We start from the raw sequence: 25,788 nt of genomic DNA on the forward strand, positions 1-25,788 counted from the left end.
CTTGCCAAATTCTCAGTGAAATCCAGATAGTGTGAAAAGCTTTTGCGTGAATGGATTCCTTTGGTGGAACTCAGAGAGGTTCTATGTTTGAATCTGGTTGGCGCAGATCAGAAACAAGGACTGCGCATGCAAAACAGAAGATATATAACAAAGGGTCAGCTTCTATCTGGTTAATCTTCGGGCAGCCCAAGGTGAAATTGTTTGTTTGTTTTATTTTTATGTTTAAAAAAATTTATTATTTATTTTGAGAGAGCAAGCAAGCAGGGGAGGGGCAGAGAGAGGGAGAGAATCCCGAGCAGCGTCCTCACTGTCAGCACAGAGACTGACTTGGGGCTCAATCCCATGAAATGTGACCTGAGATGAAATCAAGAGCTGGACGCTTAACTGACTTAGGCACCCAGGCTCCACCCCCCACGAAGATGAAATTGTTTTAAATAAGGTGCAATACACAGTTGCAGCCCATATTAAATTACCACCTCTAAGACTGAACTATGGTTTCTTCCAAACTACTGAAGCATGGTTAGAGGGAATGTGTATAGATATTGAATTCTGGGTCTAGATTGGTGTGGAAAGAAAAATAAATCAATGCAAGAGAGAGGACAAGGGGACAGTTAGAACTGTCACACATTACATTGCAGCAATGTGTGCATTGTTTCTGATCACCAAAACTGTCAATTACTGGAGAATGGGAGTAATGTAGCTCTCATCATTGTATTCCTAGTGCCTAACAGTGTTAGACAAACACATTCATTTAATGAATTCCTTTTAAAACCAAATCTTTCTTTCCACACCAACTTCAATTTTTATTCACTCAAGCTGGATTTTCTCAGAATGTACAGATAGCATATTTAAACAGGGCAAAAAAATTAGAGTCAAGGGCTACTTGGAGTGCCCTTCCTCACCACCACTCCAGAAATTGACCCAGGTCTTCTTGCTTTTAAGTGAATTCAGCAATGTGTGAGTTTCACTGTTTGGTCTGATTTATTTATTTTTTTTCTGACCAATAAATTAGTGGGTGTGGATGTTTCATCCATCTTAAATAAAAAAAGTACAATTAAAGTGCACTTACGCATCTTACACTCTGAACTTCCTTTTCATAGATCTTCAAGCTTATTCTGCTTATTTTAAAATATTTTTTAATATTTTTAAATATTCAGTACTTAGTGAAGAGCATCAGGTACCAGGGAATGTACTGTATAAAGAGAGTCAACAAAATGAACACTGATAGTGGTTTAGCATTCAGTAGTGGAAATACCAAGTTCTTGTTGGTCTCTGAATAAACCTTACTCTCCCATGTCTTTGCCTGAAGGTCTCATCACTTCTCCCCTCTTTTATAGAAAGATTATTTTCAGCTGATTATTTTGAGAAACTGCAGATACAGGAGAAGCTAGAAGGACTATGTGAGAAAGAGGGCTATCACCAGAGATGACTTTTTCATCTCAGAGATCTATCTGCATGGCAGGGCAAACTCTGCTTACCATACATTTCCTTTGCTTACCTTTCTGTGAATCCCTTCCTTACTTGGAAGCTCCGGACCCCTATCTCTTTCCTTAGCTATCAGGATGGGATATAAACCTCAATTGTCTGGCTGCCATTTGAGTCTCCTATCTTTGTGGAACTTTGGTACATATGCAATTCAATTTTTTGTGCGTTAGTTTGTCTTTTTATTATAGAGGGATCTCTGCCAACAACTTAGATAGGTAGAGGGAAAATTACGTTTCCTCCTCTAAAATTTGGTGACCACGAAAGGATCTCTTGAGAGTCCATACTTGCTCTGGAGCCAGTATATGGGATCCTGGAAAACTGGAAGGAGTCAGCAAAGGATAAGAATTCCTACCAAAGTTAGCACTTCTGGATCTCTAGCTGTAGTGCCTAGTCAAGAAAGTACGGTAAAAGTTTTGTGTTGTCCCTTCCTTTCCAAATTCAAATTACCAGGAGAAAATCATTTGTGAGAATTTATTCTTTATATTGTGAGTCTGGTTAAAATTTGGTTTTGGGTACTCAGTGGTTATTGATTCTTTCCCTCCCAGGGATAGCTGTTATTTTCCTGTTTGCCTTGTTCTATGTTCTGAGAACTTGTGTTGGCCTTCTGCCTGGGGCATGCAGGTTGTTGTAGCTGTATGTGTAGGCAGCTTTACTGTCAGATTGGGGGACCTGAAAATATGGGTAGACAGAAATGTGGGTTGCACATCATATACAGTTAGCGTCTTACCGACTGTTGCCGGCTCTTAGGGGAACTAAGTCTTTCTTTTGGCTACTTTTGGGAATGGCTCTGGATCTTGAGAGAGCTGTGTCTCTTGTGCCCTTTTTGGGGATGCCTCTTTTTAGTCGGTGGTGAAGTCCTAAAAGGCTGAGTCATCTGAGGTATGTCTTTGGTTTAAAAGAAAAAGGTAGGGGGTGGGGGTAGGGAAGCACTTCAATACTGCCAGAAACATTTCTGTGTGTCCTAGTTAAATCTTAATAAGATGTTTGAAAAGATTTTTTTTATAGAGCTGTATAGTCAGAAATTGGCCAAATTAGAGGCGAATATCCAGAGTATGATAGGAACACTTTTAAAAGTCCTTCTCTTCTAAGCTAAAACAAAACTACGTACTCAGAGGAGAAAAAGATTCTGCAAGTTTTATAGAAGGATTTATCAAAATATTCTAAAGACACATAGCTCTAAATCTAGAACATAGGAATCTTTTAATTTCTTAGTTGGAAATCTTCTCCCTCATACAAAGAAGAGGAAAAAAAATCTATTTGAATGGGTAGGTCAGCCCTCTGGTATCATCCAAGCTGCAATCGAATTCTTTGAGGATTAAAAATAACTGTCCTTAGCTTACAAACAGTCTTTATATAACCAGAAATGTGGCTCTAGAAGCAATTCAAAGTTCTCCTAGGCTTACCAACCCCAAACCTCCCTTATTAATCTCAAAATGTTGTAAATATTTTAAAAGATCAGGACACTAAAAACAGAACTTTCCAACACTTAAGAAAAAGACAACTTTAAATAGTAATTATCATAGATTTCTGATAGTACACAAATATACCCCAAATACCCTAGGATAAAACATATTCTTTCCCTGCCCTTTAAAGATCTCAGTCTTACCATGTCTTCCAAATGTAAACATTCCACGAGATAACTAAAACACTGCCTGCAATTGCCTAAGATTAAAGGGGAGGAAAAAAAGGAAAAAGAGGGTTTTTAAAATCTAAACTTCTATAAAAGTTCCTTTGTCCCAAATCTAGTTCACAGCCTAAGATTACTTGTCAAGGGTGAATACAAATCTTAAAAGTCTTTTCCATAAACGTAAGTAAAAAAGCTTTAACCATCTGAGCAGGTAAATGTGTTCCACCTGTTAGAAACACCATGTGGATTCAACTGTTGTTTATAAAGTAGTGAGTTTTGTATTATTATACCTGACTCATAGCTATTTTTTTTTTGAGAGAGAGGGCGCAAGTGAGCGAGGGAGAGAGAGAGCGAGGGAGAGAGAGAGAGCAGGAGAGAAGGGGGCTCACCCAGAGCTTGTATTTTACACAAAGGGGGCTCGTGCTCACCTGAAGCAGGGCTCAAACCCATGAACTGTGACATCATGACCGGAGTCTAAGTCAGATGCTTAATGACTGAGCTATCCAGACACCCCACATGGCTAACATTTTAGAATGAAAGCTACAAGGTCTCAGTATCTGTCTCTCTGTTTATATATGTCTATGGACGTGTGTTATGTATACATGATATTTTTCTAACTTTGGATGATATAGCCAAAATTAATTTATAAAGGGCTCTAACCGGCACAAAGAAAAGGGCTTATATAAACTAAGTATTCCTAAAACTCCCAGAAATAAGAAATTGACCCAAATGTTTTTCAAGTTCACATGATTAGGGATAGTCTTCAGTAAAAAAGCTACTTTATATTAGTTGGCTCGATTAAAATAGGCATGTCTTTGGAGTTATCAGCATTCAATATAATGCAGATATACAACTTCTATTCTAACTCAGTTTACTAATCAAACCCATACTATCTCTGCTACAAAATTTGTCAGCAAGAAAAATTTATGGTTTATGGCTTCATGTAATATCTCATAAAGTTTTTGTGAGTAACCTAAACATAACTATAAAGAGCAAAGTGAATTAAATAAAAAATAAAAACATAAACTTTTCAACATCTACTTAAATATTTCCCCAAATGTCTTTCATGACTTACACCCATAGAGTTTTGCTAAGTTAAATGATAAAAATTCACTGAAAATCTAGACTTTTAAAATGCAGACACATTATTTATTGAATATCAGTGTACCACTTTGGGCTTCCAATTACAGAGGAACTAAAGATATGTGAATCTGTTAGTAGACATGTCATGTGCCACACTAAAAAAATTATACTATGAGGAAGCATATGCTTCTAGAAATTGTAAAATGTATTCATATATTTGTCAATCTAAAGAATGCTGATGTAACAGAGACAGTTCACAGTTTTCACTAGAAATTAAGTTTTTTGAAAATGAAGCGTTCTAATTAATATATGCAATTAAAACTAAAATTTATAAGAGGAACAACTGTGTATGCAAGGAATGTAGGATGTGTTTTTGGCTGAGAAAATGTATGAGGTATGGAGATGTGTTTTTATAAGTGAAAAAAAGTGTTCTTCTAAAGTTCAATAACTGGTTGTTTCAGAATGAGAAAGAGGAGAATAAATGATAATAAATGGATGTAGTGAGTTGGGAAGAGAGGCATTCTTATCTTGTGTAGTCAAGCTGGGTGTAACTGAATAATTTTATTGTAAGGTTTTTAATACTAAGATTTAATATGAACACTGTACTTTTGTAAAACTAAAAATTATCTTACATCTGCTAAAAGGGCAAAGCTTTCTTGAACTATTGGTGCATTCTTGATAAGAGACTGTGAAAGCTCTTCTATACCTTTTAAGGAATCCATCGAGAAAGCAAAACATTTGTGTCTTCCTTAAATGAGTTCCTGAGTTCCTACACTTCATGTTGTCTTTATCAGGTCTTCGATTACTTAAAAAAACCAAACAACCCCAAACTAAGTCTGCTCAATATTAAAAGAGCTAAGTTTTGCACAGAACTATGTCACCTTCAATATCTGCGTTTAAATTATATGTTACTTTTGGGGCGCCTGGGTGGCTCAGTCGGTTGGGTGTCTGACTTTGGCTCAGGTCATGATCTCATGGTTCGATTCATGAGTTCGAGCCCTGCATCGGCCTCTGTGCTAATGGCTCAGAGCCTGGAGCCTGTTTTGGATTCCGTGTCTCCCTCTCTCCCTCTCTGCCCCTTCCCTGCTTGTGCTCTCTCAAAAACAAATGAACATTAAAAAAATTTTTCATTGCATGTTACTTCGGTTAAGTACACAGTTAAGTATTGTTTCATGGTGATCTGTCGTCTTATTTGGTCAAGTGTCCAAAATCTTTTGATATTTTGACAAACACCTCAAATTAAAATTCGTTTTATCATTTTGGTTTCTGGACAAATTTTGGGATTTTTAGCAGGATCCCTTATTTCAAACTATTCGTTATTTCTCTTTATAAAAAATAAAAAGAAAGTTGTTACACACTTAGGTTTATTTGTTATGTTAAATTACATGGGAAGCATCATCAAAGAAGTGATACTATTTAAGGTTAGATTTGTATGGATTACTAATATTAGCATGCCAGAAATCATATAAAATTCCAAGAAATCCGATATGTCTTGCTATAATATTATCAGATATAATTCTAGTTATTATCTTAAAATCTATGTGACAAAATAACCAAATTCCCTTATCAAATGCATTAATATAAACTCTCATCAGATCTTTAACCATGGCCGTTTTTAAAAATTGAAATATAGCCGACATACAATTTTATGTTAGTTTCAGGTATAAAACATGGTGATTTGACAATTATATACATTATGTTACGCTCACCTCCATAAGTGTATTTATCATCTGTCAACATACAATTTTGTTAAAAATACTATTGTCTATATTCCTTATGCTGTACTTTTTATCCCTCTATGACTTATTTTATGACTTAAATTGGTACTTCTTAACCCCCTTTACCTATTTTGCTCATCCCCCAGACTCCTCCCTGCTGGTAACCACCAGTTTTTTCTCTGTATTTATTCTTTTTTCCTCTTTTAATTTTTACATTTACATCCAAGTTAGTTAGCATATAGTGCAACAATGATTTCAGGAGTAGGTTCCTTAATGCCCCTTACCCATTTAGCCCATCCCCCCCTCCCACAAATCCTCCAGCAACCCTCTGTTTGGTCTCTGTATTTAAGAATCTCTTAGGTTTTGTCCCCCTCCCCGTTTTTGTACTCTTTTTGCTTCCCTTCACTTATGTTCATCTGTTTTGTATCTTAAATTCCTCATATGAGTGAAGTCATATGATATTTGTCTTTCTCTAATTTTGCTTAGTATAATAACCCTCTAGTTCCATCCATGTACTTGCAAATAGCAAGATTTCATTCTTTATGATTGTTGAGTAGTACTCCATTGTATGTATATATACCACATTTTCTTCATCCATTCCTCCACCAATGGAAATTTGGGTCCTTTTCATACTTTGGCCATTGTTGATAGTGCTGCTATAAATATTGGGGTGTATGTGCCCCTTTGAAACAGCATACCTAGTATAAATACCTAGTAGTGTAATTGCTGGGTCATAGGGTAGTTCTATTTTTAATTTTTTGAAGAACCTCCATATTGTCTTCCAGACTGGCTGAACCAGTTTGCATTCACACCAGTGGTGCAAAAGTGTTCGTCTTTCTCAGCATTCTCGCCAACATTCTGAGGTAGTATCTCATTGTGATTTTGATTTGTATTTCCTGATGATGAGTGATGTTGAGCATCTTTTCATCTGTCAGCCATTTGGATGTCTTCTTTGGAGAAGTGTCTATTCATGTCTTTTGTCCATTTCTTCACTGGATTATTTGTGTTTTGTGTATTGAGTTTGATAAGTTCTTTATAGATTTTGGATACTAACCCTTTATCAGATATGTTGTTTGCAAATATCTTCTCCCATTACATCAGTTGCCTTTTAGTTTTGCTCATTGTTTCTTTTGCTGTGCAGAAGCTTTTTATTTGATGAGGTCCCAATACTTCATTTTTGCTTTTGTTTCCCTTGCCTCTTGACATGTGTTGAGTAACAAGTTGCTGCAGCCAAGGACAAAGAGGTTTTGCCTGCTTTCTCCTTGAGGATTTTGATGGCTTCCTTACATTGAGGTCTTTCATCCATTTTGAGTTTATTTTTGTGTATGGTGTAAGAAAGTGGTCCAGGTTCATTCTTCTGCATGTCGCTGTCCAGTTTTCCCAGCACCACTTGCTGAAGAGACTGTTTTTATTCCATTGGATATTCTTTCCTGCTTTGTCAAAGTTAAATTGGTCATATGTTTGTGAGTCCATTTGTGGGTTCTCTATTCTGTTCCATTGATCTGAATGTCTGTTTTTGTGCCATTTTTCTCTGTATTTATAATTCTGTTTCTGGTTTGCTCATTGGTTCATTTGTTTTGTTTTCAGATTTCCACAGTTAAGAAATAACATAGGTTATTTGTCTCTCCTTGTGTGACTGATTTCATGTAGCATAATAGATAAACTTAGGTTCATCTAAGTTTTTGGAAATGGCAAGACCCCATACTTTTTTCTAATACTCCTCTGTGTGTGTGTGTGTGTGTGTGTGTGTGTGTGTGTGTTAGATGCCACATAGGTGTAAACATATGGTATTTGTCTTTGATTTATTTTGCTTAGTATAATACCCTCTAAGTCCATCCATGTTGTTTCAAATGGCAAGATCTCATTAATGGCTGGGTAATATTCCTGCATGTGTTTGTATATATATATATCACATCACATCTTCTTTATTAACGGACATTTGGGTTGCTTCCATATCTTGGCTATTGAAGATAATGCTGCAAAATATAGGGGTGCATATATCTTTTTAAATTAGTGTTTTCGTTTTCCTTAGGTAAATACTCAGCAATGGATTATCAGATATGGTATTTCTATTTTTAATTTTTGAAGAACTCTTTTATGTAGTGGGTGTACAAACTTATATTCCTACCAAAAGTATGTGAAGAATCTTTCTCCACATCCTTGCCAACACTTATTGTCTTTTTGATACTAGGCATTTGGACGGGTGAGACGTAGTATCTCATTGTGGTTTTGATTTGTATTTCCCTGATGATTAGTGATGTTGAGCATCTTTTCATCTGTCTGCTGGCCACGTGTATATCTTTGGTAAAGTGTCTATTCAATGCCTCTTCCCATTAAAAAAATCATATATTAGGTAGTATGAGTTCTTTATATATTTTGGAAATTACCCCTTTGACATATTATTTGCAAATATCATCTCCCATTCAGTAGATTGCCTCTTCTTTTTGTTGATGGCTTCCTTCATTGTGCCAAAGCCTTTTATTTTGGTTTAGTCCCAGTAAGTTTTTGATTTTGTTTCCTTGGCTTGAGGACACATATCTAGAAAAAAGATTTCTAATGCTGATGTCCAAGAGATTCCTACCTATGTTACCATTAAGGAATATTATGGTTTCAGGTCTCACATTTAGGTATTAAATCCATTTTGTATTTACTTTTGTGTATAGTGTAAAAAAGTGGTCCAATTTCAGTGTTTTGCATGGAGATACTTAGTTTTCCCAGCACCAGTTTTTAAAAGACTGTCATTTCTCTATTGTATATTTTCCCACCTTTATTATAGATTAATTGCCAGTGTAAGCATAGGTTTATTTCTGGGCTATTCTGTTCCATTTATATGTGTGTCTGTGTTTATGCCAGTACCATACTGTTTTGAATACTATAGCTTTGTAGTATATCTTGAAATCTGGAATTGTAGTACCTTCAGCTTTGTTTTTATTTTTCATGACTGCTTTAGCAACTCAGGTACTTTTGTGGTTCCAAACAAATTTTAGGACTATTTGTGCTAGTTCTGTATTTTATTGTTTTTGTTGTAATTGTAAATTGGATTATCTTACTTTATTTTTGCTACTTCATTACAGTATAGAAATGCCACAGATTTCCATATATTAATTTCATGTCCTGCAAATTTACCAAATTCATTTATTAGTTTGAATAGTTTTTTGGTGGATTCTTAAGGGTTTTCTCTATGTAGTATCATGTCATCTGTAAATAGTGCAGTTTAACTTGTTTCTTATCAGTTTGGATGCCTTTTATTTCTTTTTCTTATCTGATTGTTGTGGTTAGGACTTCCAGTACTATGTTGAACAAAAGTGGTAATGGTGGACATCCTTGTTTTGTTTCTGATCTTAGAGGAAAGGCTATTAGTTTATCACCATTGAGTATGATGTTAACTGTGGTGGTTCATATATAGCTTTTATTATGTTAAGGTGTGTTCTCTCCAAAACTACTTTGGTGAGAGTTTTTATCATAATTGTTGTATTTTGTCAAATGCTTTCATCCTGCATTTCATTGATGTCATATATCACACTGTTTGATTTGTGGATGTTGAACCATCCACATCCCTGGAAGAAACATCCTTACATCCCTGGAAGAAAATCTCACTTGATTGTGGTGAGTGGTTCTTTTAATGTATTGTTGAAGTCAGTTTGTTAATATTTTGTTGAGTATTTTTGCATCTATGTTAACTAGGAATATTAGCCTCCATTTTTTTTTTCCAGTGTCTTTGGTTTTCATAGCATGGTAATGGTAACATAAAATGAATTTGAAGCTCTTCTTTCCTCTTCCATTTTTTTGAAATGTGAAAAACTAAGCATTAACTCTTCTTTAAATGTTGGTAGAATTCACCTGTGAATCTGTTTGGTCCTGCTTTTGTATGTTTGTCTGTTAGGAGTTTTTTGGTCACCGATTTAATATTGTTACTAGTAATTGGTCTGTTCAGATTTTCTATTTCTTCCTAATTCAGTTTTGGAAGATCGTATGTTTCTAAAAATGTATCCAGTACTTGTAGGTTGTCCAATATGTTAATATACAATTTTTCATAATAATCTCCTGTAATCCTTTCTATTTCTGTGATGTCAGTTGTTACTTTTCCTTTTTCATTTCTCATTGTATTTGAGTCCTCTCTGTTTTTATTGATGAGTCTGGCTAAATGTTAACAAGTGTCTATTTTATTTTTTTCAAACTAGTTCTTGGTTTCATTTTTTCTGTTTTTTTTTTAACTATCTTTCATTCATTTCTGCTTTGATCTTTATTACTGTCTTCCATTTAATAACTTTGGGGTTGTTTGTTATTTTTCTAGTTCCCTTGAGTGTAAAGTCAGGTTGAGATTTCTTTTTTGTTTCTTGAGGTAGGCCTGTATCACTCTAAACTTCCCACTTAGAAATGCTTTTGCTGTATCTCAAAGATTTTGGACTGTTGTGTTTTTGTCTTCATGAATTTTTCCTCTTGACTTCTTCATTGACTCATTGTTTATGTAGCATGTTGTTTAGCCTCCATGTGTTTGTGTTTTTTTCTAGTTTTATTCTTGTAATTGATTTCTACCTTCAAACATCGTGTTCAGAGAGTATTTGGTATCATTTCAGTCTTCTTAAATTTATCAAGATCTGTCTTGTCGCCTAACATATGATCTGTCTTGGAGAATGTTTCATGTGTACTTGAAAAGATTGTGTATTCTGAAGTTTTTGGATGCAGTGTTCTGTGTGTGTGTGTGTGTGTGTGTGTGTGTGCATATGTGTATTTTTTAAGTTTATCTGGTCTAATGTGTTGTTCAAAGCCATTGTTTCCTTATTGGTTCTCTATGTGTGTAATCTTTTCATTGATGTAAGTTGGGTGTTAAAGTTTCCTACTATTATTATATTAATGTCAATTTCTCTCTCCCTTTATGTCTGCTAATATTTGGTTTATGTGTTTAGGTGCTCTTGTGTTGGATACATAGATATTTATAACTATTACATGCCCTTGTGGGATTAATCCCTTTATCATTATGTAGTGCCCTTATCTCTTGCTACAGTCTGTCTTTTAAAGTATGCATTATCTGTTATAGGTATTGCTACCCTGGAATTTTTAAAATTTTACTTCCATTTGGGTGAAATATCTTTTTCCATCCCTTCATTTTTGGTCTGTAAGTATCTTTAAGTCTGAAGTGAGTCTCTTAGCAGTTTTGTTTTAATCCATTTGGTCACTCTATGTCTTGATTAGAGCATTTAGACCATTTAAAGTAATTAATGATAGTTATGTACTTATTTCCATTTTGCTGTTTCCTTTTATTTTGCCCAGTTTCTTTGTGATAGATGACCATATATAGTGTTATGCTTGGATTCATTTTTACTATTATCATTTTTGTATATCTATTCTAAGATTTGGTATGTGGTTACCATGAAGCTTATATTTAACATCTTGCATATATTCCAGTCTATTTTAAGTTGATGGTCACTTAAATTAGAATGCATCGTAAAAGAACTACATTTTAACCTCCCTTCCTTATTTGTGTTGTCATATTTTATATCTTTTTATGGAGTCCTCTTATCTGTTTTCTGATATAATTAATTTTACTTTTGTCTCTGAACCTTCATATCAGCTTTACAAGTGATTGATCTAGTATCTTTACTATATGTTTGCTTTACTCACAAAATTTTTAAAAATAATTTTCTTATTTGTAATTATTTTTTCCCCTTAAAAAAAACTCCTTTTCTTTTCAGTCTGGTTTAGTGGTGATGAACTCCTTTAGCTTTCATTTGGGAAAATCTTTCTCCTTCAATTCTGTGATATTCTTGCTGGGCAGAGTATTCTTGGTTATAGGTTTTTCCCTTTCGGCACTTTGATGTCATGTCAATGCCTTCTGGCCTACAAAGCTTCTGCTGAAAAATCAGCTGATAGTCTTGTGGGAGTTTAGTCATGTCCATTTTTTTTTTTTATTTTGGCATTAAAGACAGATTTGTTTTACTCTGATATTTTTTTCCAGGAGATTCATGGAAAGGTCTCTAACAAGTACATTGTTCTGATAACTTTCCAATTGTACTACTGAACTGGATAAGAATTTACAGAACTCTAATGTTGGAAACCTGCTAACAAAAGATCAATATCAACATGAATTGGTTACATGGAACTGAATATACTGATGAGGATAATTGTAATTATTTATGACTTTTTCTTTGAAACATTTGCTGGTTTGTAATGCTTTGCTTTTCCAGATACAAGGAAACCTTTTCCCCTTTTTTCTCAAGCTTTCTATGACTTACAGTAATTTGGTAAATTATACCTTGGAGAACAAAAATGAAACAGTTGCTTTTTCTCCGTTTCCCCCAGAATTCAGAAACTCTTAGAGTGTTCTCATTTTTGTGGCAATATAGTTATTTGTGTAAGTTCAATAAAAATATGTTTTTCCTGTAACAGGACACACTTGGAAACATTGGTCATATTACCAAGTCTTTGACTGTTATCTTTGAGAATAATGGCCATAGGATCATATATGACCAGACAATTTTAAGGAACTACAATTGACTTTATGGAGCCAATAAATCCACTTTGGAAAATTGGCCTGTTTTCTTGCTTAGTTGGTTCCTTACATCCTTACCAGGTGAGTAGGGAAGGTCACTTCCTGGTAGCTTCAGGTACCTCAGGATATTTTGGGCACCTTGAGAAGAATCAGCCCAAATCTATAGATATTATAGGCAAATTCTAATGGTAAGCCCTTGAATTGGATTCCTAGCCTTAAGAGGCTTTTAAAAGCCCAATCTGAGATTACAAGTTCCAGAAAAGCCTATATGGTTATTTTCTATTTCAAAGAGCCTATATTCACTATTCTTGCTGTACCTTCCTAAATAATCAGGCCAAGTGTAATGAGACTAGAATAATTTGTTGGCAAAACCAGTCTTAGATTATCTCTGGTAGAAATAGGGGTGGCTACAGAAAGAAAAAATTATGTTTCAATGGGAAACTATAGCACACATTTGTGGATATTAGATTCTAGACCTATTCATTGTTTTTAAGATTTTTTTTATCCATCCATAAGCTGGACTGGATCCTAAATTCTTCTAGCTTCTTCAAATATCTGGCAACATCTCTCCAAACCAACATTTTCAATTTTTTCCCTACCCATCTGACTTGAGGTCACTAAGAACAAAGACTGCTTTTTTTCCCTGCAAAGAGAAACTGGACAACTTTATATAAACTTCAGTGAAATCACCACAGCAGCTCATGTATGGGGAATTGTTGTGCTTTTGCAGTGTGAGACACTCAAAAAGATCACCAGAGACATTCAAACTGCAAACCAAGAAAATCTCTCCAATTGCCACTGCCTGCCTTCATTTCATTTGAAGAGGCTTTCAACCCAACTTCTAGAAATCTTACTATCTTTCCTCTGTACTCAGAGTAGATTTATAGTCTGCTCCAACCATTAAGCATTGTTTTTCTCTTGTTCTCAGAGAAATGCCTCTTTTTAAATACTATTTGCTGGCACCATATAGGCCTAACTTTGGGAGCCCACTTGCATCACCACTTTCTAATGAGATAAAGCCCTGTAACTGAGCTGACCTATTCTCATGACTATTGAAATGACCTGTTCTCAGGAGTTAGAGACTGATTCAATGAGACAGGGAGCAGTCTGCCAACTCACCTTCTGAACTGTGAAAATTCTTGAAAGTTTCAAAGATGGGAATAAAGTGTATGAGAATATGCCACTCCCAAATATACTTTTTTTGGCATAATTCCCGGACCCTTTATTTCTTTCCTTAGCCTAGAAGTATAAATCCACATATTGCAAGTGGTATTGGCATAGTAAAAACTTGCTCAATGAAAAAAGAATCATGAGCAACTTTGGCCATAGAGTCCAAGGATTTTGTTGGGCAGCTGTTGCTTTAGCAGCAGGTTCTGCAGTATCTTTAAGAATTAAGGAAAAACCTTAATTAAAAGAATTAAAAGAATTAAGGATCATAGCCTCATTTGCACTTACTCCTAGTGAGGGGCATACATATTTGCCAAAGGAAGCACATTTTGAATTACAAATACCTCCTGGTAATTCCCATTTGAATCTGTGGCTTGAGACTAAAAAGGTGACAGCTGTGGGGGCCAGTAAAACTTTAGGAGATGTAGACTACATAGATGGTTTATTCCGGTCATCCTGGCCTTATGTCCCTTATGTACAGAGCCTTGATGCAAGTTTCTCTGTGTTTGGGTTGTTAACCAGTGACAGGGAAATTGATCTCAAGGTTTAGGGAACCTAACATGGTGGATAGAGGGCTGAGTTTGTTCCAGAGAAACAAGGTTTTTGAAAATCAGGGAGACATCTGCGACAGGCAGAACTACAGGATCAACAGCATTGTGGCAAATCCAACAGTTATTTGGAGATTAACTTACCCCCTTGCAATGGCCTGAGAGGTGTTAAATGTGGACAAAAGAATCATGAAGATCTTCATGGTATTAGAATTTGGAAAACGGTGGTTAGAGAGTGAAGAAGGAATGAAAAGAAGCATTTTGATATCACATCATGGGAGGAGGCTGTCTACTTCAGTGTCAACTATTTCTCTTCCTAGTCAATGTGATTTTTGAGGTCTCCAGCATTTGCACAGGACCAGATATCAGGAAGAGCATTCTTCATTTGTGAAATATGCACCTAAAGTTTAACACATTGTAATTTAGCAGCATTGTCAGTGGTCAAAAATACTTGGTAGGGTCCTTTCCATGAATCTCACTTTTGCAAAAGCATCAGAATAAAGCAAAACTGTTTGTAAATGACAAGACTTAAACGTGTCTATGGTGAAAGACCTGATAAAAGTTCATTATAATGGAATTGACAAGGAAATTTGGTTATTTCTGTGACATGCAACATTTTAAGGTAATAACTCGAATTATGAGTGGTAACATTATACCAGGGCATATCAGATTTTTAGGAATTTCACACAATTTTTAGAACTATTATAACATGCATCCATATAAATATAACCTAAGTGTTTATCACCACTCGTTTGACAATGCTTCTCATGTAGCTTCACATAACAAATAAATCTAAATAATTTAACATCTCTTTTATAATGTGAAATATAAATCTTTTGAGATTGTCCAGGGACTCTGTGGAAATCCCAAAGTTACTTTGAGGTCAAAAAGACTGCATTTAGAATTTAATTTGGGAAAGCTGTCAAAATGTCAAAAGATTAGGACATTTGGCTAAGAGGATCAAAGAACATTATAAAATAATAGATAATCATCTATTTAATTCATGTGAAAACAGATTTTAAAGACAGATACAGAAGGTTACACAGTAGTGAACAAAAGTTAGCTCTTTTAATACCGTAAAGACAGTTTTCTTAAGTAATCAAAGCCCTGATAAAAACAACACAAAGCACAGTAAATTATTTTGGTAAGACCAAAATCACTGCTTTCCAAGTAGATTACCCAAAAGGTTTAAAAAACACACACAACTTTTCCAATATCTTATCTAGATTAGACCAACAGGCCAAGAAAACTTTGTGCTATTAGCAGAGAATAAAACAAATCCTAATTTTGCACTAGCGTATTCTGATACTAAAACTCACTTAAAAAAAAAAAAAACCATTCTAATCTTAGCCAGCTTGACCCCATATAACACTCCTTTCCCAAGATTCTTTTTCTACAAAACTTACACAACTTTTTAGATCCATTCATAATTTGTCTTATGTCTTTCTCCTTTTTATAATTCTGGAACAATCAATTTTACTTATCTTACCTATTTTTCATACACAGTTGTTTCCCTTCACCCATATTATTTCTTTTTTTTTTTAGTGTTTATTTGAGAGAGACAGAGACAGAAAGAAAGAAAAAAAGAATGAATGTAAGAAAGGAAGAAAGAAAGAATCCAAAGCAGGCTTTGCAGTGTGAGCACAGAGCCCCATGCAAGGCTGGAACCCAAAAACTGTGAGGTCATGACCTGAGCTGAAGTCAGACACTTAACAGATTGAGCCACCCAGGGGCCCCATGCCCTTATTATTTCTAAATAGTTTCAGTTACATATATTGATTAGCATTCTTAACCCTTAGAATGCTTAATTCCCGGTTCAAACTAAGAAGTAAATGTGGACTATTACACCGCATTCTGTGGACGGGTAAATTTATAAATACACTTTCTATTATCTAGAAATAAATTCTTCCTCATACTACATTTTTTAATGTGGCACAAAAATGTTTCCTAACAGACCCAAATATCTGTAGTTCTTCTGTAAAAGGAAGCCAAAGTGGAGAAACCTATCTTCAGTGATGTTTCAATATCTTGTATTTGGAAATGATCTAGGTATTTAATGACTATATCATTTAACTTACCTCCATGTAACTTAAAAATTTCAAGTTACTTGGGGCGCCTGGGTGGCGCAGTCGGTTAAGCGTCCGGCTTCAGCCAGGCCACGATCTCGCGGTCCGGGAGTTCAAGCCCCGCGTCAGGCTCTGGGCTGATGGCTCAGAGCCTGGAGCCTGTTTCCAATTCTGTGTCTCCCTCTCTCTCTGCCCCTCCCCCGTTCATGCTCTGTCTCTCTCTGTCCCAAAAATAAATAAACGTTGAAAAAAAAATTAAAAAAAAAAATTCAAGTTACTAAAAAGATTTGGAAACTATTTATAGGTAGACGTACCATAAAACCTAACTATTGTTGAAAAGTTCACATAAACTTTTATCTTACTTACATCTATACTTATTCTTTTTTTTTTTTTTTTTTTTTCTGAAATTTATTGACAAATTGGTTTCCATACAACACCCAGTGCTCATCCCAAAAGGTGCCCTCCTCAATACCCATCACCCACCCTCTCCTCCCTCCCACCCCCCATCAACCCTCAGTTTGTTCTCAGTTTTTAACAGTCTCTTATGCTTTGGCTCTCTCCCTTTCTAACCTCTTTTTTTTTTTTTTCCTTCCCCTCCCCCATGGGTTCCTGTTAAGTTTCTCAGGATCCACATAAGAGTGAGACCATATGGTATCTGTCTTTCTCTGTATGGCTTATTTCACTTAGCATCACACTCTCCAGTTCCATCCACGTTGCTACGAAAGGCCATATTTCATTTTTTCTCATTGCCACGTAATATTCCATTGTGTATATAAACCACAATTTCTTTATCCATTCATCAGTTGATGGACATTTAGGCTCTTTCCATAATTTGGCTATTGTTGAGAGTGCTGCTATGAACATTGGGGTACAAGTGGCCCTATGCATCAGTGCTCCTGTATCCCTTGGATAAATTCCTAGCAGTGCTATTGCTGGGTCATAGGGTAGGTCTATTTTTAATTTTCTGAGGAACCTCCACACTGCTTTCCAGAGCGGCTGCACCAATTTGCATTCCCACCAACAGTGCAAGAGGGTTCCCGTTTCTCCACATCCTCTCCAGCATCTATAGTCTCCTGATTTGTTCATTTTGGCCACTCTGACTGGCGTGAGGTGATACCTGAGTGTGGTTTTGATTTGTATTTCCCTGATAAGGAGCGACGCTGAACATCTTTTCATGTGTCTGTTGGCCATCCGGATGTCTTCTTTAGAGAAGTGTCTATTCATGTTTTCTGCCCATTTCTTCACTGGGTTATTTGTTTTTCGGGTGTGGAGTTTGGTGAGCTCTTTATAGATTTTGGATACTAGCCCTTTGTCCGATATGTCATTTGCAAATATCTTTTCCCATTCCGTTGGTTGCCTTTTAGTTTTGTTGGTTGTTTCCTTTGCTGTGCAGAAGCTTTTTATCTTCATAAGGTCCCAGTAATTCACTTTTGCTTTTAATTCCCTTGCCTTTGGGGATGTGTCGAGTAAGAGATTGCTACGGCTGAGGTCAGAGAGGTCTTTTCCTGCTTTCTCCTCTAAGGTTTTGATGGTTTCCTGTCTCACATTTAGGTCCTTTATCCATTTTGAGTTTATTTTTGTGAATGGTGTGAGAAAGTGGTCTAGTTTCAACCTTCTGCATGTTGCTGTCCAGTTCTCCCAGCACCATTTGTTAAAGAGGCTGTCTTTTTTCCATTGGATGTTCTTTCCTGCTTTGTCAAAGATGAGTTGGCCATACGTTTGTGGGTCTAGTTCTGGGGTTTCTATTCTATTCCATTGGTCTATGTGTCTGTTTTGGTGCCAATACCATGCTGTCTTGATGATGACAACTTTGTAGTAGAGGCTAAAGTCTGGGATTGTGATGCCTCCTGCTTTGGTCTTCTTCTTCAAAATTCCTTTGGCTATTCGGGGCCTTTTGTGGTTCCATATGAATTTTAGGATGGCTTGTTCTAGTTTCGAGAAGAATGCTGGTGCAATTTTGATTGGGATTGCATTGAATGTGTAGATAGCTTTGGGTAGTATTGACATTTTGACAATATTTATTTTTCCAATCCATGAGCAGGGAATGTCTTTCCATTTCTTTAAATCTTCTTCAATTTCCTTCAGAAGCTTTCTATAGTTTTCAGCATACAGATCCTTTACATCTTTGGTTAGATTTATTCCTAGGTATTTTATGCTTCTTGGTGCAATTGTGAATGGGATCAGTTTCTTTATTTGTCTTTCTGTTGCTTCATTGTTAGTGTATAAGAATGCAACTGATTTCTGTACATTGATTTTGTAGCCTGCAACTTTGCTGAATTCCTGTATCAGTTCTAGCAGACTTTTGGTGGAGTCTATCGGATTTTCCATGTATAATATCATGTCATCTGCAAAAAGCGAAAGCTTGACTTCATCTTTGCCAATTTTGATGCCTTTGATTTCCTTTTGTTGTCTGATTGCTGATGCTAGAACTTCCAGCACTATGTTAAACAGCAGCGGTGAGAGTGGGCATCCTTGTCGTGTTCCTGATCTCAGGGAAAAAGCTTTCAGTTTTTCCCCGTTGAGGATGATGTTAGCTGTGGGCTTTTCATAAATGGCTTTTATGATCTTTAAGTATGTTCCTTCTATCCCGACTTTCTCAAGGGTTTTTATCAAGAAAGGGTGCTGGATTTTGTCGAAGGCCTTTTCTGCATCGATTGACAGGATCATATGGTTCTTCTCTCTTTTTTTGTTAATGTGATGTATCACGTTGATTGATTTGCGAATGTTGAACCAGCCCTGCATCCCAGGAATGAATCCCACTTGATCATGGTGAATAATTCTTTTTATATGCCGTTGAATTCGATTTGCTAGTATCTTATTGAGAATTTTTGCATCCATATTCATCAGGGATATTGGCCTGTAGTTCTCTTTTTTTACTGGGTCTCTGTCTGGTTTAGGAATCAAAGTAATACTGGCTTCATAGAATGAGTCTGGAAGTTTTCCTTCCCTTTCTATTTCTTGGAATAGCTTGAGAAGGATAGGTATTATCTCTGCTTTAAACGTCTGGTAGAACTCCCCTGGGAAGCCATCTGGTCCTGGACTCTTATTTGTTGGGAGATTTTTGATAACCGATTCAATTTCTTCGCTGGTTATGGGTCTGTTCAAGCTTTCTATTTCCTCCTGATTGAGTTTTGGAAGCGTGTGGGTGTTCAGGAATTCGTCCATTTCTTCCAGGTTGTCCAATTTGTTGGCATATAAGTTTTCATAGTATTCCCTGATAATTGTTTGTATCTCTGAGGGATTGGTTGTAATAGTTCCATTTTCATTCATGATTTTATCTATTTGGGTCATCTCCCTTTTCTTTTTGAGAAGCCTGGCTAGAGGTTTGTCAATTTTGTTTATTTTTTCAAAAAACCAACTCTTGGTTTCGTTGATCTGCTCTACAGTTTTTTTAGTTTCTATATTGTTTATTTCTGCTCTGATCTTTATTATTTCTCTTCTTCTGCTGGGCTTAGGCTGCCTTTGCTGTTCTGCTTCTAGTTCCTTTAGGTGTGCTGTTAGATTTTGTATTTGGGATTTTTCTTGTTTCTTGAGATAGGCCTGGATTGCAATGTATTTTCCTCTCAGGACTGCCTTTGCTGCGTCCCAAAGCGTTTGGATTGTTGTATTTTCATTTTCGTTTGTTTCCATATATTTTTTAATTTCTTCTCTAATTGCCTGGTTGACCCACTCATTCGTTAGTAGGGTGTTCTTTAACCTCCATGCTTTTGGAGGTTTTCCAGACTTTTTCCTGTGGTTGATTTCAAGCTTCATGGCATTGTGGTCTGAAAGTAAGCATGGTATAATTTCAATTCTTGTAAACTTATGAAGGGCTGTTTTGTGACCCAGTATATGATCTATCTTGGAGAATGTTCCATGTGCACTCGAGAAGAAAGTATATTCTGTTGCTTTGGGATGCAGAGTTCTAAATATATCTGTCAAGTCCATCTCATCCAATGTCTCATTCAGGGCCCTTGTTTCTTTATTGACTGTGTGTCTAGTTGATCTATCCATTTCTGTAAGTGGTGTATTAAAGTCCCCTGCAATTACCACATTCTTATCAATAAGGTTGCTTATGTTTATGAGTAATTGTTTTATATATTTGGGGGCTCCGGTATTCGGTGCATAGACATTGATAATTGTTAGCTCTTCCTGATGGATAGACCCTGTAACTATTATATAATGTCCTTCTTCATCTCTTGTTACAGCCTTTAATTTAAAGTCTAGTTTGTCTGATATAAGTATGGCTACTCCAGCTTTCTTTTGGCTTCCAGTCGCATGATAAATAGTTCTCCATCCCCTCACTCTCAATCTAAAGGTGTCCTCAGGTCTAAAATGAGTCTCTTGTAGACAGCAAATAGATGGGTCTTGTTTTTTTATCCATTCTGATACCCTATGTCTTTTGGTTGGCGCATTTAATCCATTTACATTCAGTGTTATTATAGAAAGATACGGGTTTAGAGTCATTGTGATGTCTGTATGTTTTATGCTTGTAGTGATGTCTCTGGGACTTTGTCTCACAGGGTCCCCCTTAGGATCTCTTGTAGGGCTGGTTTAGTGGTGACAAATTCCTTCAGTTTTTGTTTGTTTGGGAAGACCTTTATCTCTCCTTCTATTCTAAATGACAGACTTGCTGGATAAAGGATTCTTGGCTGCATATTTTTTCTGTCTAGCACCCTGAAAATCTCTTGCCAATTCTTTCTGGCCTGCCAAGTTTCAAAAGAGAGATCAGTCACGAGTCTTATAGGTCTCCCTTTATATGTGAGGGCACGTTTACCCCTTGCTGCTTTCAGAATTTTCTCTTTATCCTTGTATTTTGCCAGTTTCACTATGATATGTCGTGCAGAAGATCGATTCAAGTTACGTCTGAAGGGAGTTCTCTGTGCCTCTTGGATTTCAATGCCTTTTTCCTTCCCCAGTTCAGGGAAGTTCTCAGCTATGATTTCTTCAAGTACCCCTTCAGCACCTTTCCCTCTCTCTTCCTCCTCTGGGATACCAATTATGCGTATATTATTTCTTTTTAGTGTATCACTTAATTCTCTAATTTTCCCCTCATACTCCTGGATTTTTTTATCTCTCTTTTTCTCAGCTTCCTCTTTTTCCATAACTTTATCTTCTAGTTCACCTATTCTCTCCTCTGCCTCTTCAAGCCGAGCTGTGGTGGTTTCCATTTTGTTATGCATTTCGTTTAAAGCGTTTTTCAGCTCCTCGTGACTGTTCCTTAGTCCCTTGATCTCTGTAGCAAGAGATTCTCTGCTGTCCTGTATACTGTTTTCAAGCCCAGCGATTAATTTTATGACTATTATTCTAAATTCACTTTCTGTTATATTATTTAAATCCTTTTTGATCAGCTCATTAGCTGTTGTTATTTCCTGGAGATTCTTCTGAGGGGAGTTCTTCCGCTTGGTCATTTTGGATAGTCCCTGGCGTGGTGAGGACCTGCAGGGCACTTCCCCTGTGCTGTGGTGTATACCTGGAGTTGGTGGGCGGGGCCGCAGTCAGACCTGATGTCTGCCCCCAGCCCACCCCTGGGGCCACAGTCAGACTGGTGTGTGCCTTCTCTTCCCCTCTCCTAGGGGCGGGATTCACCGTGGGGTGGTGTGGCTCGTCTGGGCTACTTGCACCCTGCCAGGCTTGTGATGCTGGGGATCTGGCGTATTAGCTGGGGTGGGTAGGCAAGGTGCTCGGGGGCAGGAGGGGCAGGCTTAGATCGCTTCTCCTTAGGTGATCCACTTCAGGAGGGGCCCTGTGGCAGCGGGAGGGAGTCAGATCCGCTGCCGGAGGTTTGGTGGTTTGGCTCCGCAGAAGCGCAGAGTTGGGTGTTTGCGCGGAGCGAGCAAGTTCCCTGGCAGGAACCGGTTCCCTTTGGGATTTCGGCTGGGGGATGGGCGGGGGAAATGGCGCTGGCGAGCGCCTTTGTTCCCCACCAAACTGAGCTCTGTTGTCAGGGGGCTCAGCAGCTCTCCCTCCCTTTGTCCTCCAGCCTTCCCGCTTTCCGAGCAGAGCTGTTAATTTCTGACCTCCCAGACGCTAAGTCGCGCTTGCTGTCGGAACACAGTCCGCCCGGCCCCTCCGCTTTTGCAAGCCCGACTCGGGGGCTCTGCTTGGCCGGCGAGCCGCCCCTCTGCCCCGGCTCCCTCCCGCCAGTCCGTGGAGCGCGCACCGCCTTGCCGCCCTTCCTACCCTCTTCCGTGGGCCTCTCGTCTGCGTTTGGCTCCGGTGACTCTGTTCTGCTAATCCTCTGGCGGTTTTCTGGGTTATTAGGCAGGTGTAGATGGAATCTAAGTGATCAGCAGGACGTGCGGTGAGCCCAGCGTCCTCCTAAGCCGCCATCTTGCCCCACATCTATACTTATTCTTAACAATGATGTTTACGTTACTCCAAGATTTATGAGATATTAAATAGCTAATCTTCATCTTAAGTAATTTTTCTTGTTGATAAGTTCCGTAACAGAGATCATGAAGTAATTTAATCATTACTAAACTTAAGTAGAAGCTGTATGTCTGCATTATATTTAATGCTGATAACTCTAAAGACACACCTATTTTGATGAAACCAACAAACTTAAACTAGCCTTTATTTATTGAAGATTATCCTGGATCACATGAACTTGAACAACATTTGGGTAGTTTCTATGTTCCTGAGACAATATTTAATTTAAGCCAATCAAATAGAGTTCACAAATTAATTTTGGCAGTATCATCCAGAGGTAAAAAAAAAAAAAAAAAAGTCATATGACTATGTAACATACATTGATATATGTATTTAACAGACATACCTAAACATAGAGATACCAACATAGATCTGATAGCTTTTGTTTTAAAATTTTAGCCATGCGTGAGACAGGTATAATCATGGGAAGTTAACTAGTTTATTTTTTAAAAAAACAAAACAGTTGTATCTAAATTATGTTTCTGGCAGATGGAATAAATTCAGGTTAATTGCTCAGATGGCTTAAACTTTTCACTATTTGTGTTGAAGATTTTTAAGATTTTTATTTGCTTACTTTCCCAATAGCCTTACCTTTCCTTCCCTTTCTTTTCCTTCTGATAAAAATTACTTCTCTGAAGTCCGCATTTCAAAGCGTTGGCCCTCATTTCTGAGAGAAAGCAGGGTAGAATATTTATATCTCAAAGGCACACAAAAAAGAATGAAAGTTCCTCCAAGAAGGACTTTTGTTTCCTAAGACCAGAACTTTTACAGTATCTACAAGCCTTTTGAGATAAATAGGGGAAGTTTGGGGGCCGGTGAAAAGGACAGGTAGGCTTTTTTTGTGTGTGTTCTTGTAAAGACTCAATTTGTAAGACAAGTTGTACAAGTTGTCCTCAATTTTTAGGACAGTTATTTTTAATTCCTCAAAGAACTGGGTTGCAACCTGAATGATAAGATGGAAATCAAAAGATTCCTATGTTCTAGATTTAGGGCTGTTTGGGGAATGTTTTCATAAGTCCTCCCACAAAGGTTTCAGAATATTGTTCTTTCCCTCTGGGGTCACAGCTTCATCTTGGCTGAGGGGAGAAGGCCTTTAAAAAAAAAAGTTCCTATCAGGTCCCATCAGCTGCCAGTTTGGCCAACTTTTGACCAGAAAGCTACTGAAGAGAAATCCTTTTGAATATCTTGTAAGGTTTCAGCCACTGCAACAGTAAATATTCCTGGCAGTGTTAAATAACTTCATAGACACGAGAAGTGTCCCCAATGAGGGTGCAAAATATACTACTGTCCCAAGACCAAAGATAACCAAAAGAAAGTCAGTCAGTTGGTAGGAACCTACCAGCAAATGTAGTACAGCCCAAATCTCTATTCAGCCATATCTAGCTGGAAGTGGGGTGTGACCCACATTTCCATCCATCCATATCTGTGGGCCCCTCAACCTGATGGTTGTCAAGCTAAATCCTCAGGACATAAAATGAGACAAACAAGAAGGCAATAGCCATCTCCGAATGAGAAAATGTATACAACCAGTGGGTACCAAAAAGCAAATTTCTAAGTCCCAACTCAAGATCTAATTCTTCCAAATATTTTCTACCTGCAAATCTGAATTTGGAAAAGAAGAGATCATGTGAAATGTGACCATTCTCTCTCAATCAGGCACTATCGGTAGAGATCTGGCAGAGCTGACTTTGGTAAGAATTACTCTTTGCAGGCTTCTGCCAGTTTTCGCAGGATCCCACATGCAGACTCTGGAGTGAGTAAGGTTGCCCCGGCAAGTCTCATTCTGGGCACCAGAAACTTAGAAGAGGAAAAATAATTTTCCTTCTACCCTTTATGGTAAGTGCTTCCCTGAGACTCCTTTTTTCCTAGGGTAGCTTCTAAATGTTTATCTACCTTAAAAGTTCTCCACTGGGGCTACTGTAATCTGTGATTATTTTTGATAAGGTTAACTTGTTGGTTCAGCCTTAAAATTGTATTCACCTAAGACCTCATGCTAGACCCAGTCCAGCCCCAGCCCCAAGTTCAGTTTCTAAGTCAGAGCCGGTCCAACTCCAGCCTGTTTCTGTAACCAGTGGGGAAAGAAATGCTCAAATAAAGTCTGAAAGTTCATAAATAACTGCAGAACTAGGATGAGAAAGGGACTTACCTACAACCACTAGTGGCAGCAAGAAAGAAGGAAGTGAGTTCCAGGGGCTCAGTGGGTACTTTTGCTTGTTTGCTCCTGAGGGCTCTCAGAGGTCTCATTCAGTTGCTTCTTCTGACACTAGAACTGTTAAAGGTAAACTGAGGCATGTTACAATACTTGAGAGTTTATCTGAGCCAAAAATTAATTTGAATCTGGCAGTATCCAATGTAGCAGACAGAAAAGGGCTCCGAGGAACTGTATAAAATGAAAAACTTTTATAGGCAGAAAGGAGTGGGAATAAGGAAGTTACTATAGTAGACACAAAAGAAGATTGGTTTTTGCGAGGTTACTTTTCTTTCAGGGATGGCAAGGGTCTATCAGGCAGATTACCAAAATTGAGCTGATGAGGCAATTACTAATTGATTTATTTAAGATTCCATTTCTGGGAAAGCTGAAACTTGAAGTCTGGGTTTGGTGACATAGGGCTTAGCATAAACGATTCCATTTTGGGCCCAATGTCATTTTTGTTTTTTAAAAAGAAACTTGTTCGTAGATAATTTCATTGATTCCAAAAATCAATGACTCACCCAGATCCTACTCTTGAACTTGACCTCTGCATATGTGAATTTCATCAGAATGTTTCCACGTGGAAATCCTCACCTTCACCAGCAGGGACGTGCAGGCTCATACTAGCTTGTGAGAGCTTATTGTGCTCATCTTTTCCCAATTCCTGTGCCATGACATCATCTTGATAGCCTGAAAGTGACCATGAGGGATAGATTTACATTATGGGAAGCAGCACTTCCTGCAAACAGGTTTTTCTCCTACCCCTTACCCCTCAGAAAGCAAGTTTATTAGTGCACTACTGCTTATAGGAATCTCAAAGTCAACTTGTCCAAGTGGAATGTTTTCTATTCTTTTGCTTCTTCCTTTACCTTTCTTTGTGATGGTATCACTAATCAGAAAACTAGCCACTCTCTTTGACTCATTTCATTCCCGTATGTTTATATCCAATTATCCTTAGACATGAGTGAGTCAATGTGCAGACTATACTCTGTTACTAGTAAC

General features: G+C 37.4%; 1 long non-coding RNA gene across 1 annotated transcript; it reads right to left on the reverse strand.

Moving 5' to 3' along the window:
* LOC125176355 (uncharacterized) lies at positions 1 to 25,392 on the reverse strand. Its single transcript, XR_007156227.1, has 3 exons — positions 25,308 to 25,392; positions 24,742 to 24,864; positions 1 to 120 (listed from the first exon to the last, which is right to left on the reverse strand). It is a non-coding gene; the product is annotated as an uncharacterized LOC125176355 (long non-coding RNA).
* Between the last annotated feature and the right edge of the window lie 396 nt (positions 25,393 to 25,788).

The sequence above is a fragment of the Prionailurus viverrinus genome, chromosome D1 (genome assembly GCF_022837055.1).
Source record: "Prionailurus viverrinus isolate Anna chromosome D1, UM_Priviv_1.0, whole genome shotgun sequence".
NCBI lineage: Eukaryota > Metazoa > Chordata > Mammalia > Carnivora > Felidae > Prionailurus > Prionailurus viverrinus.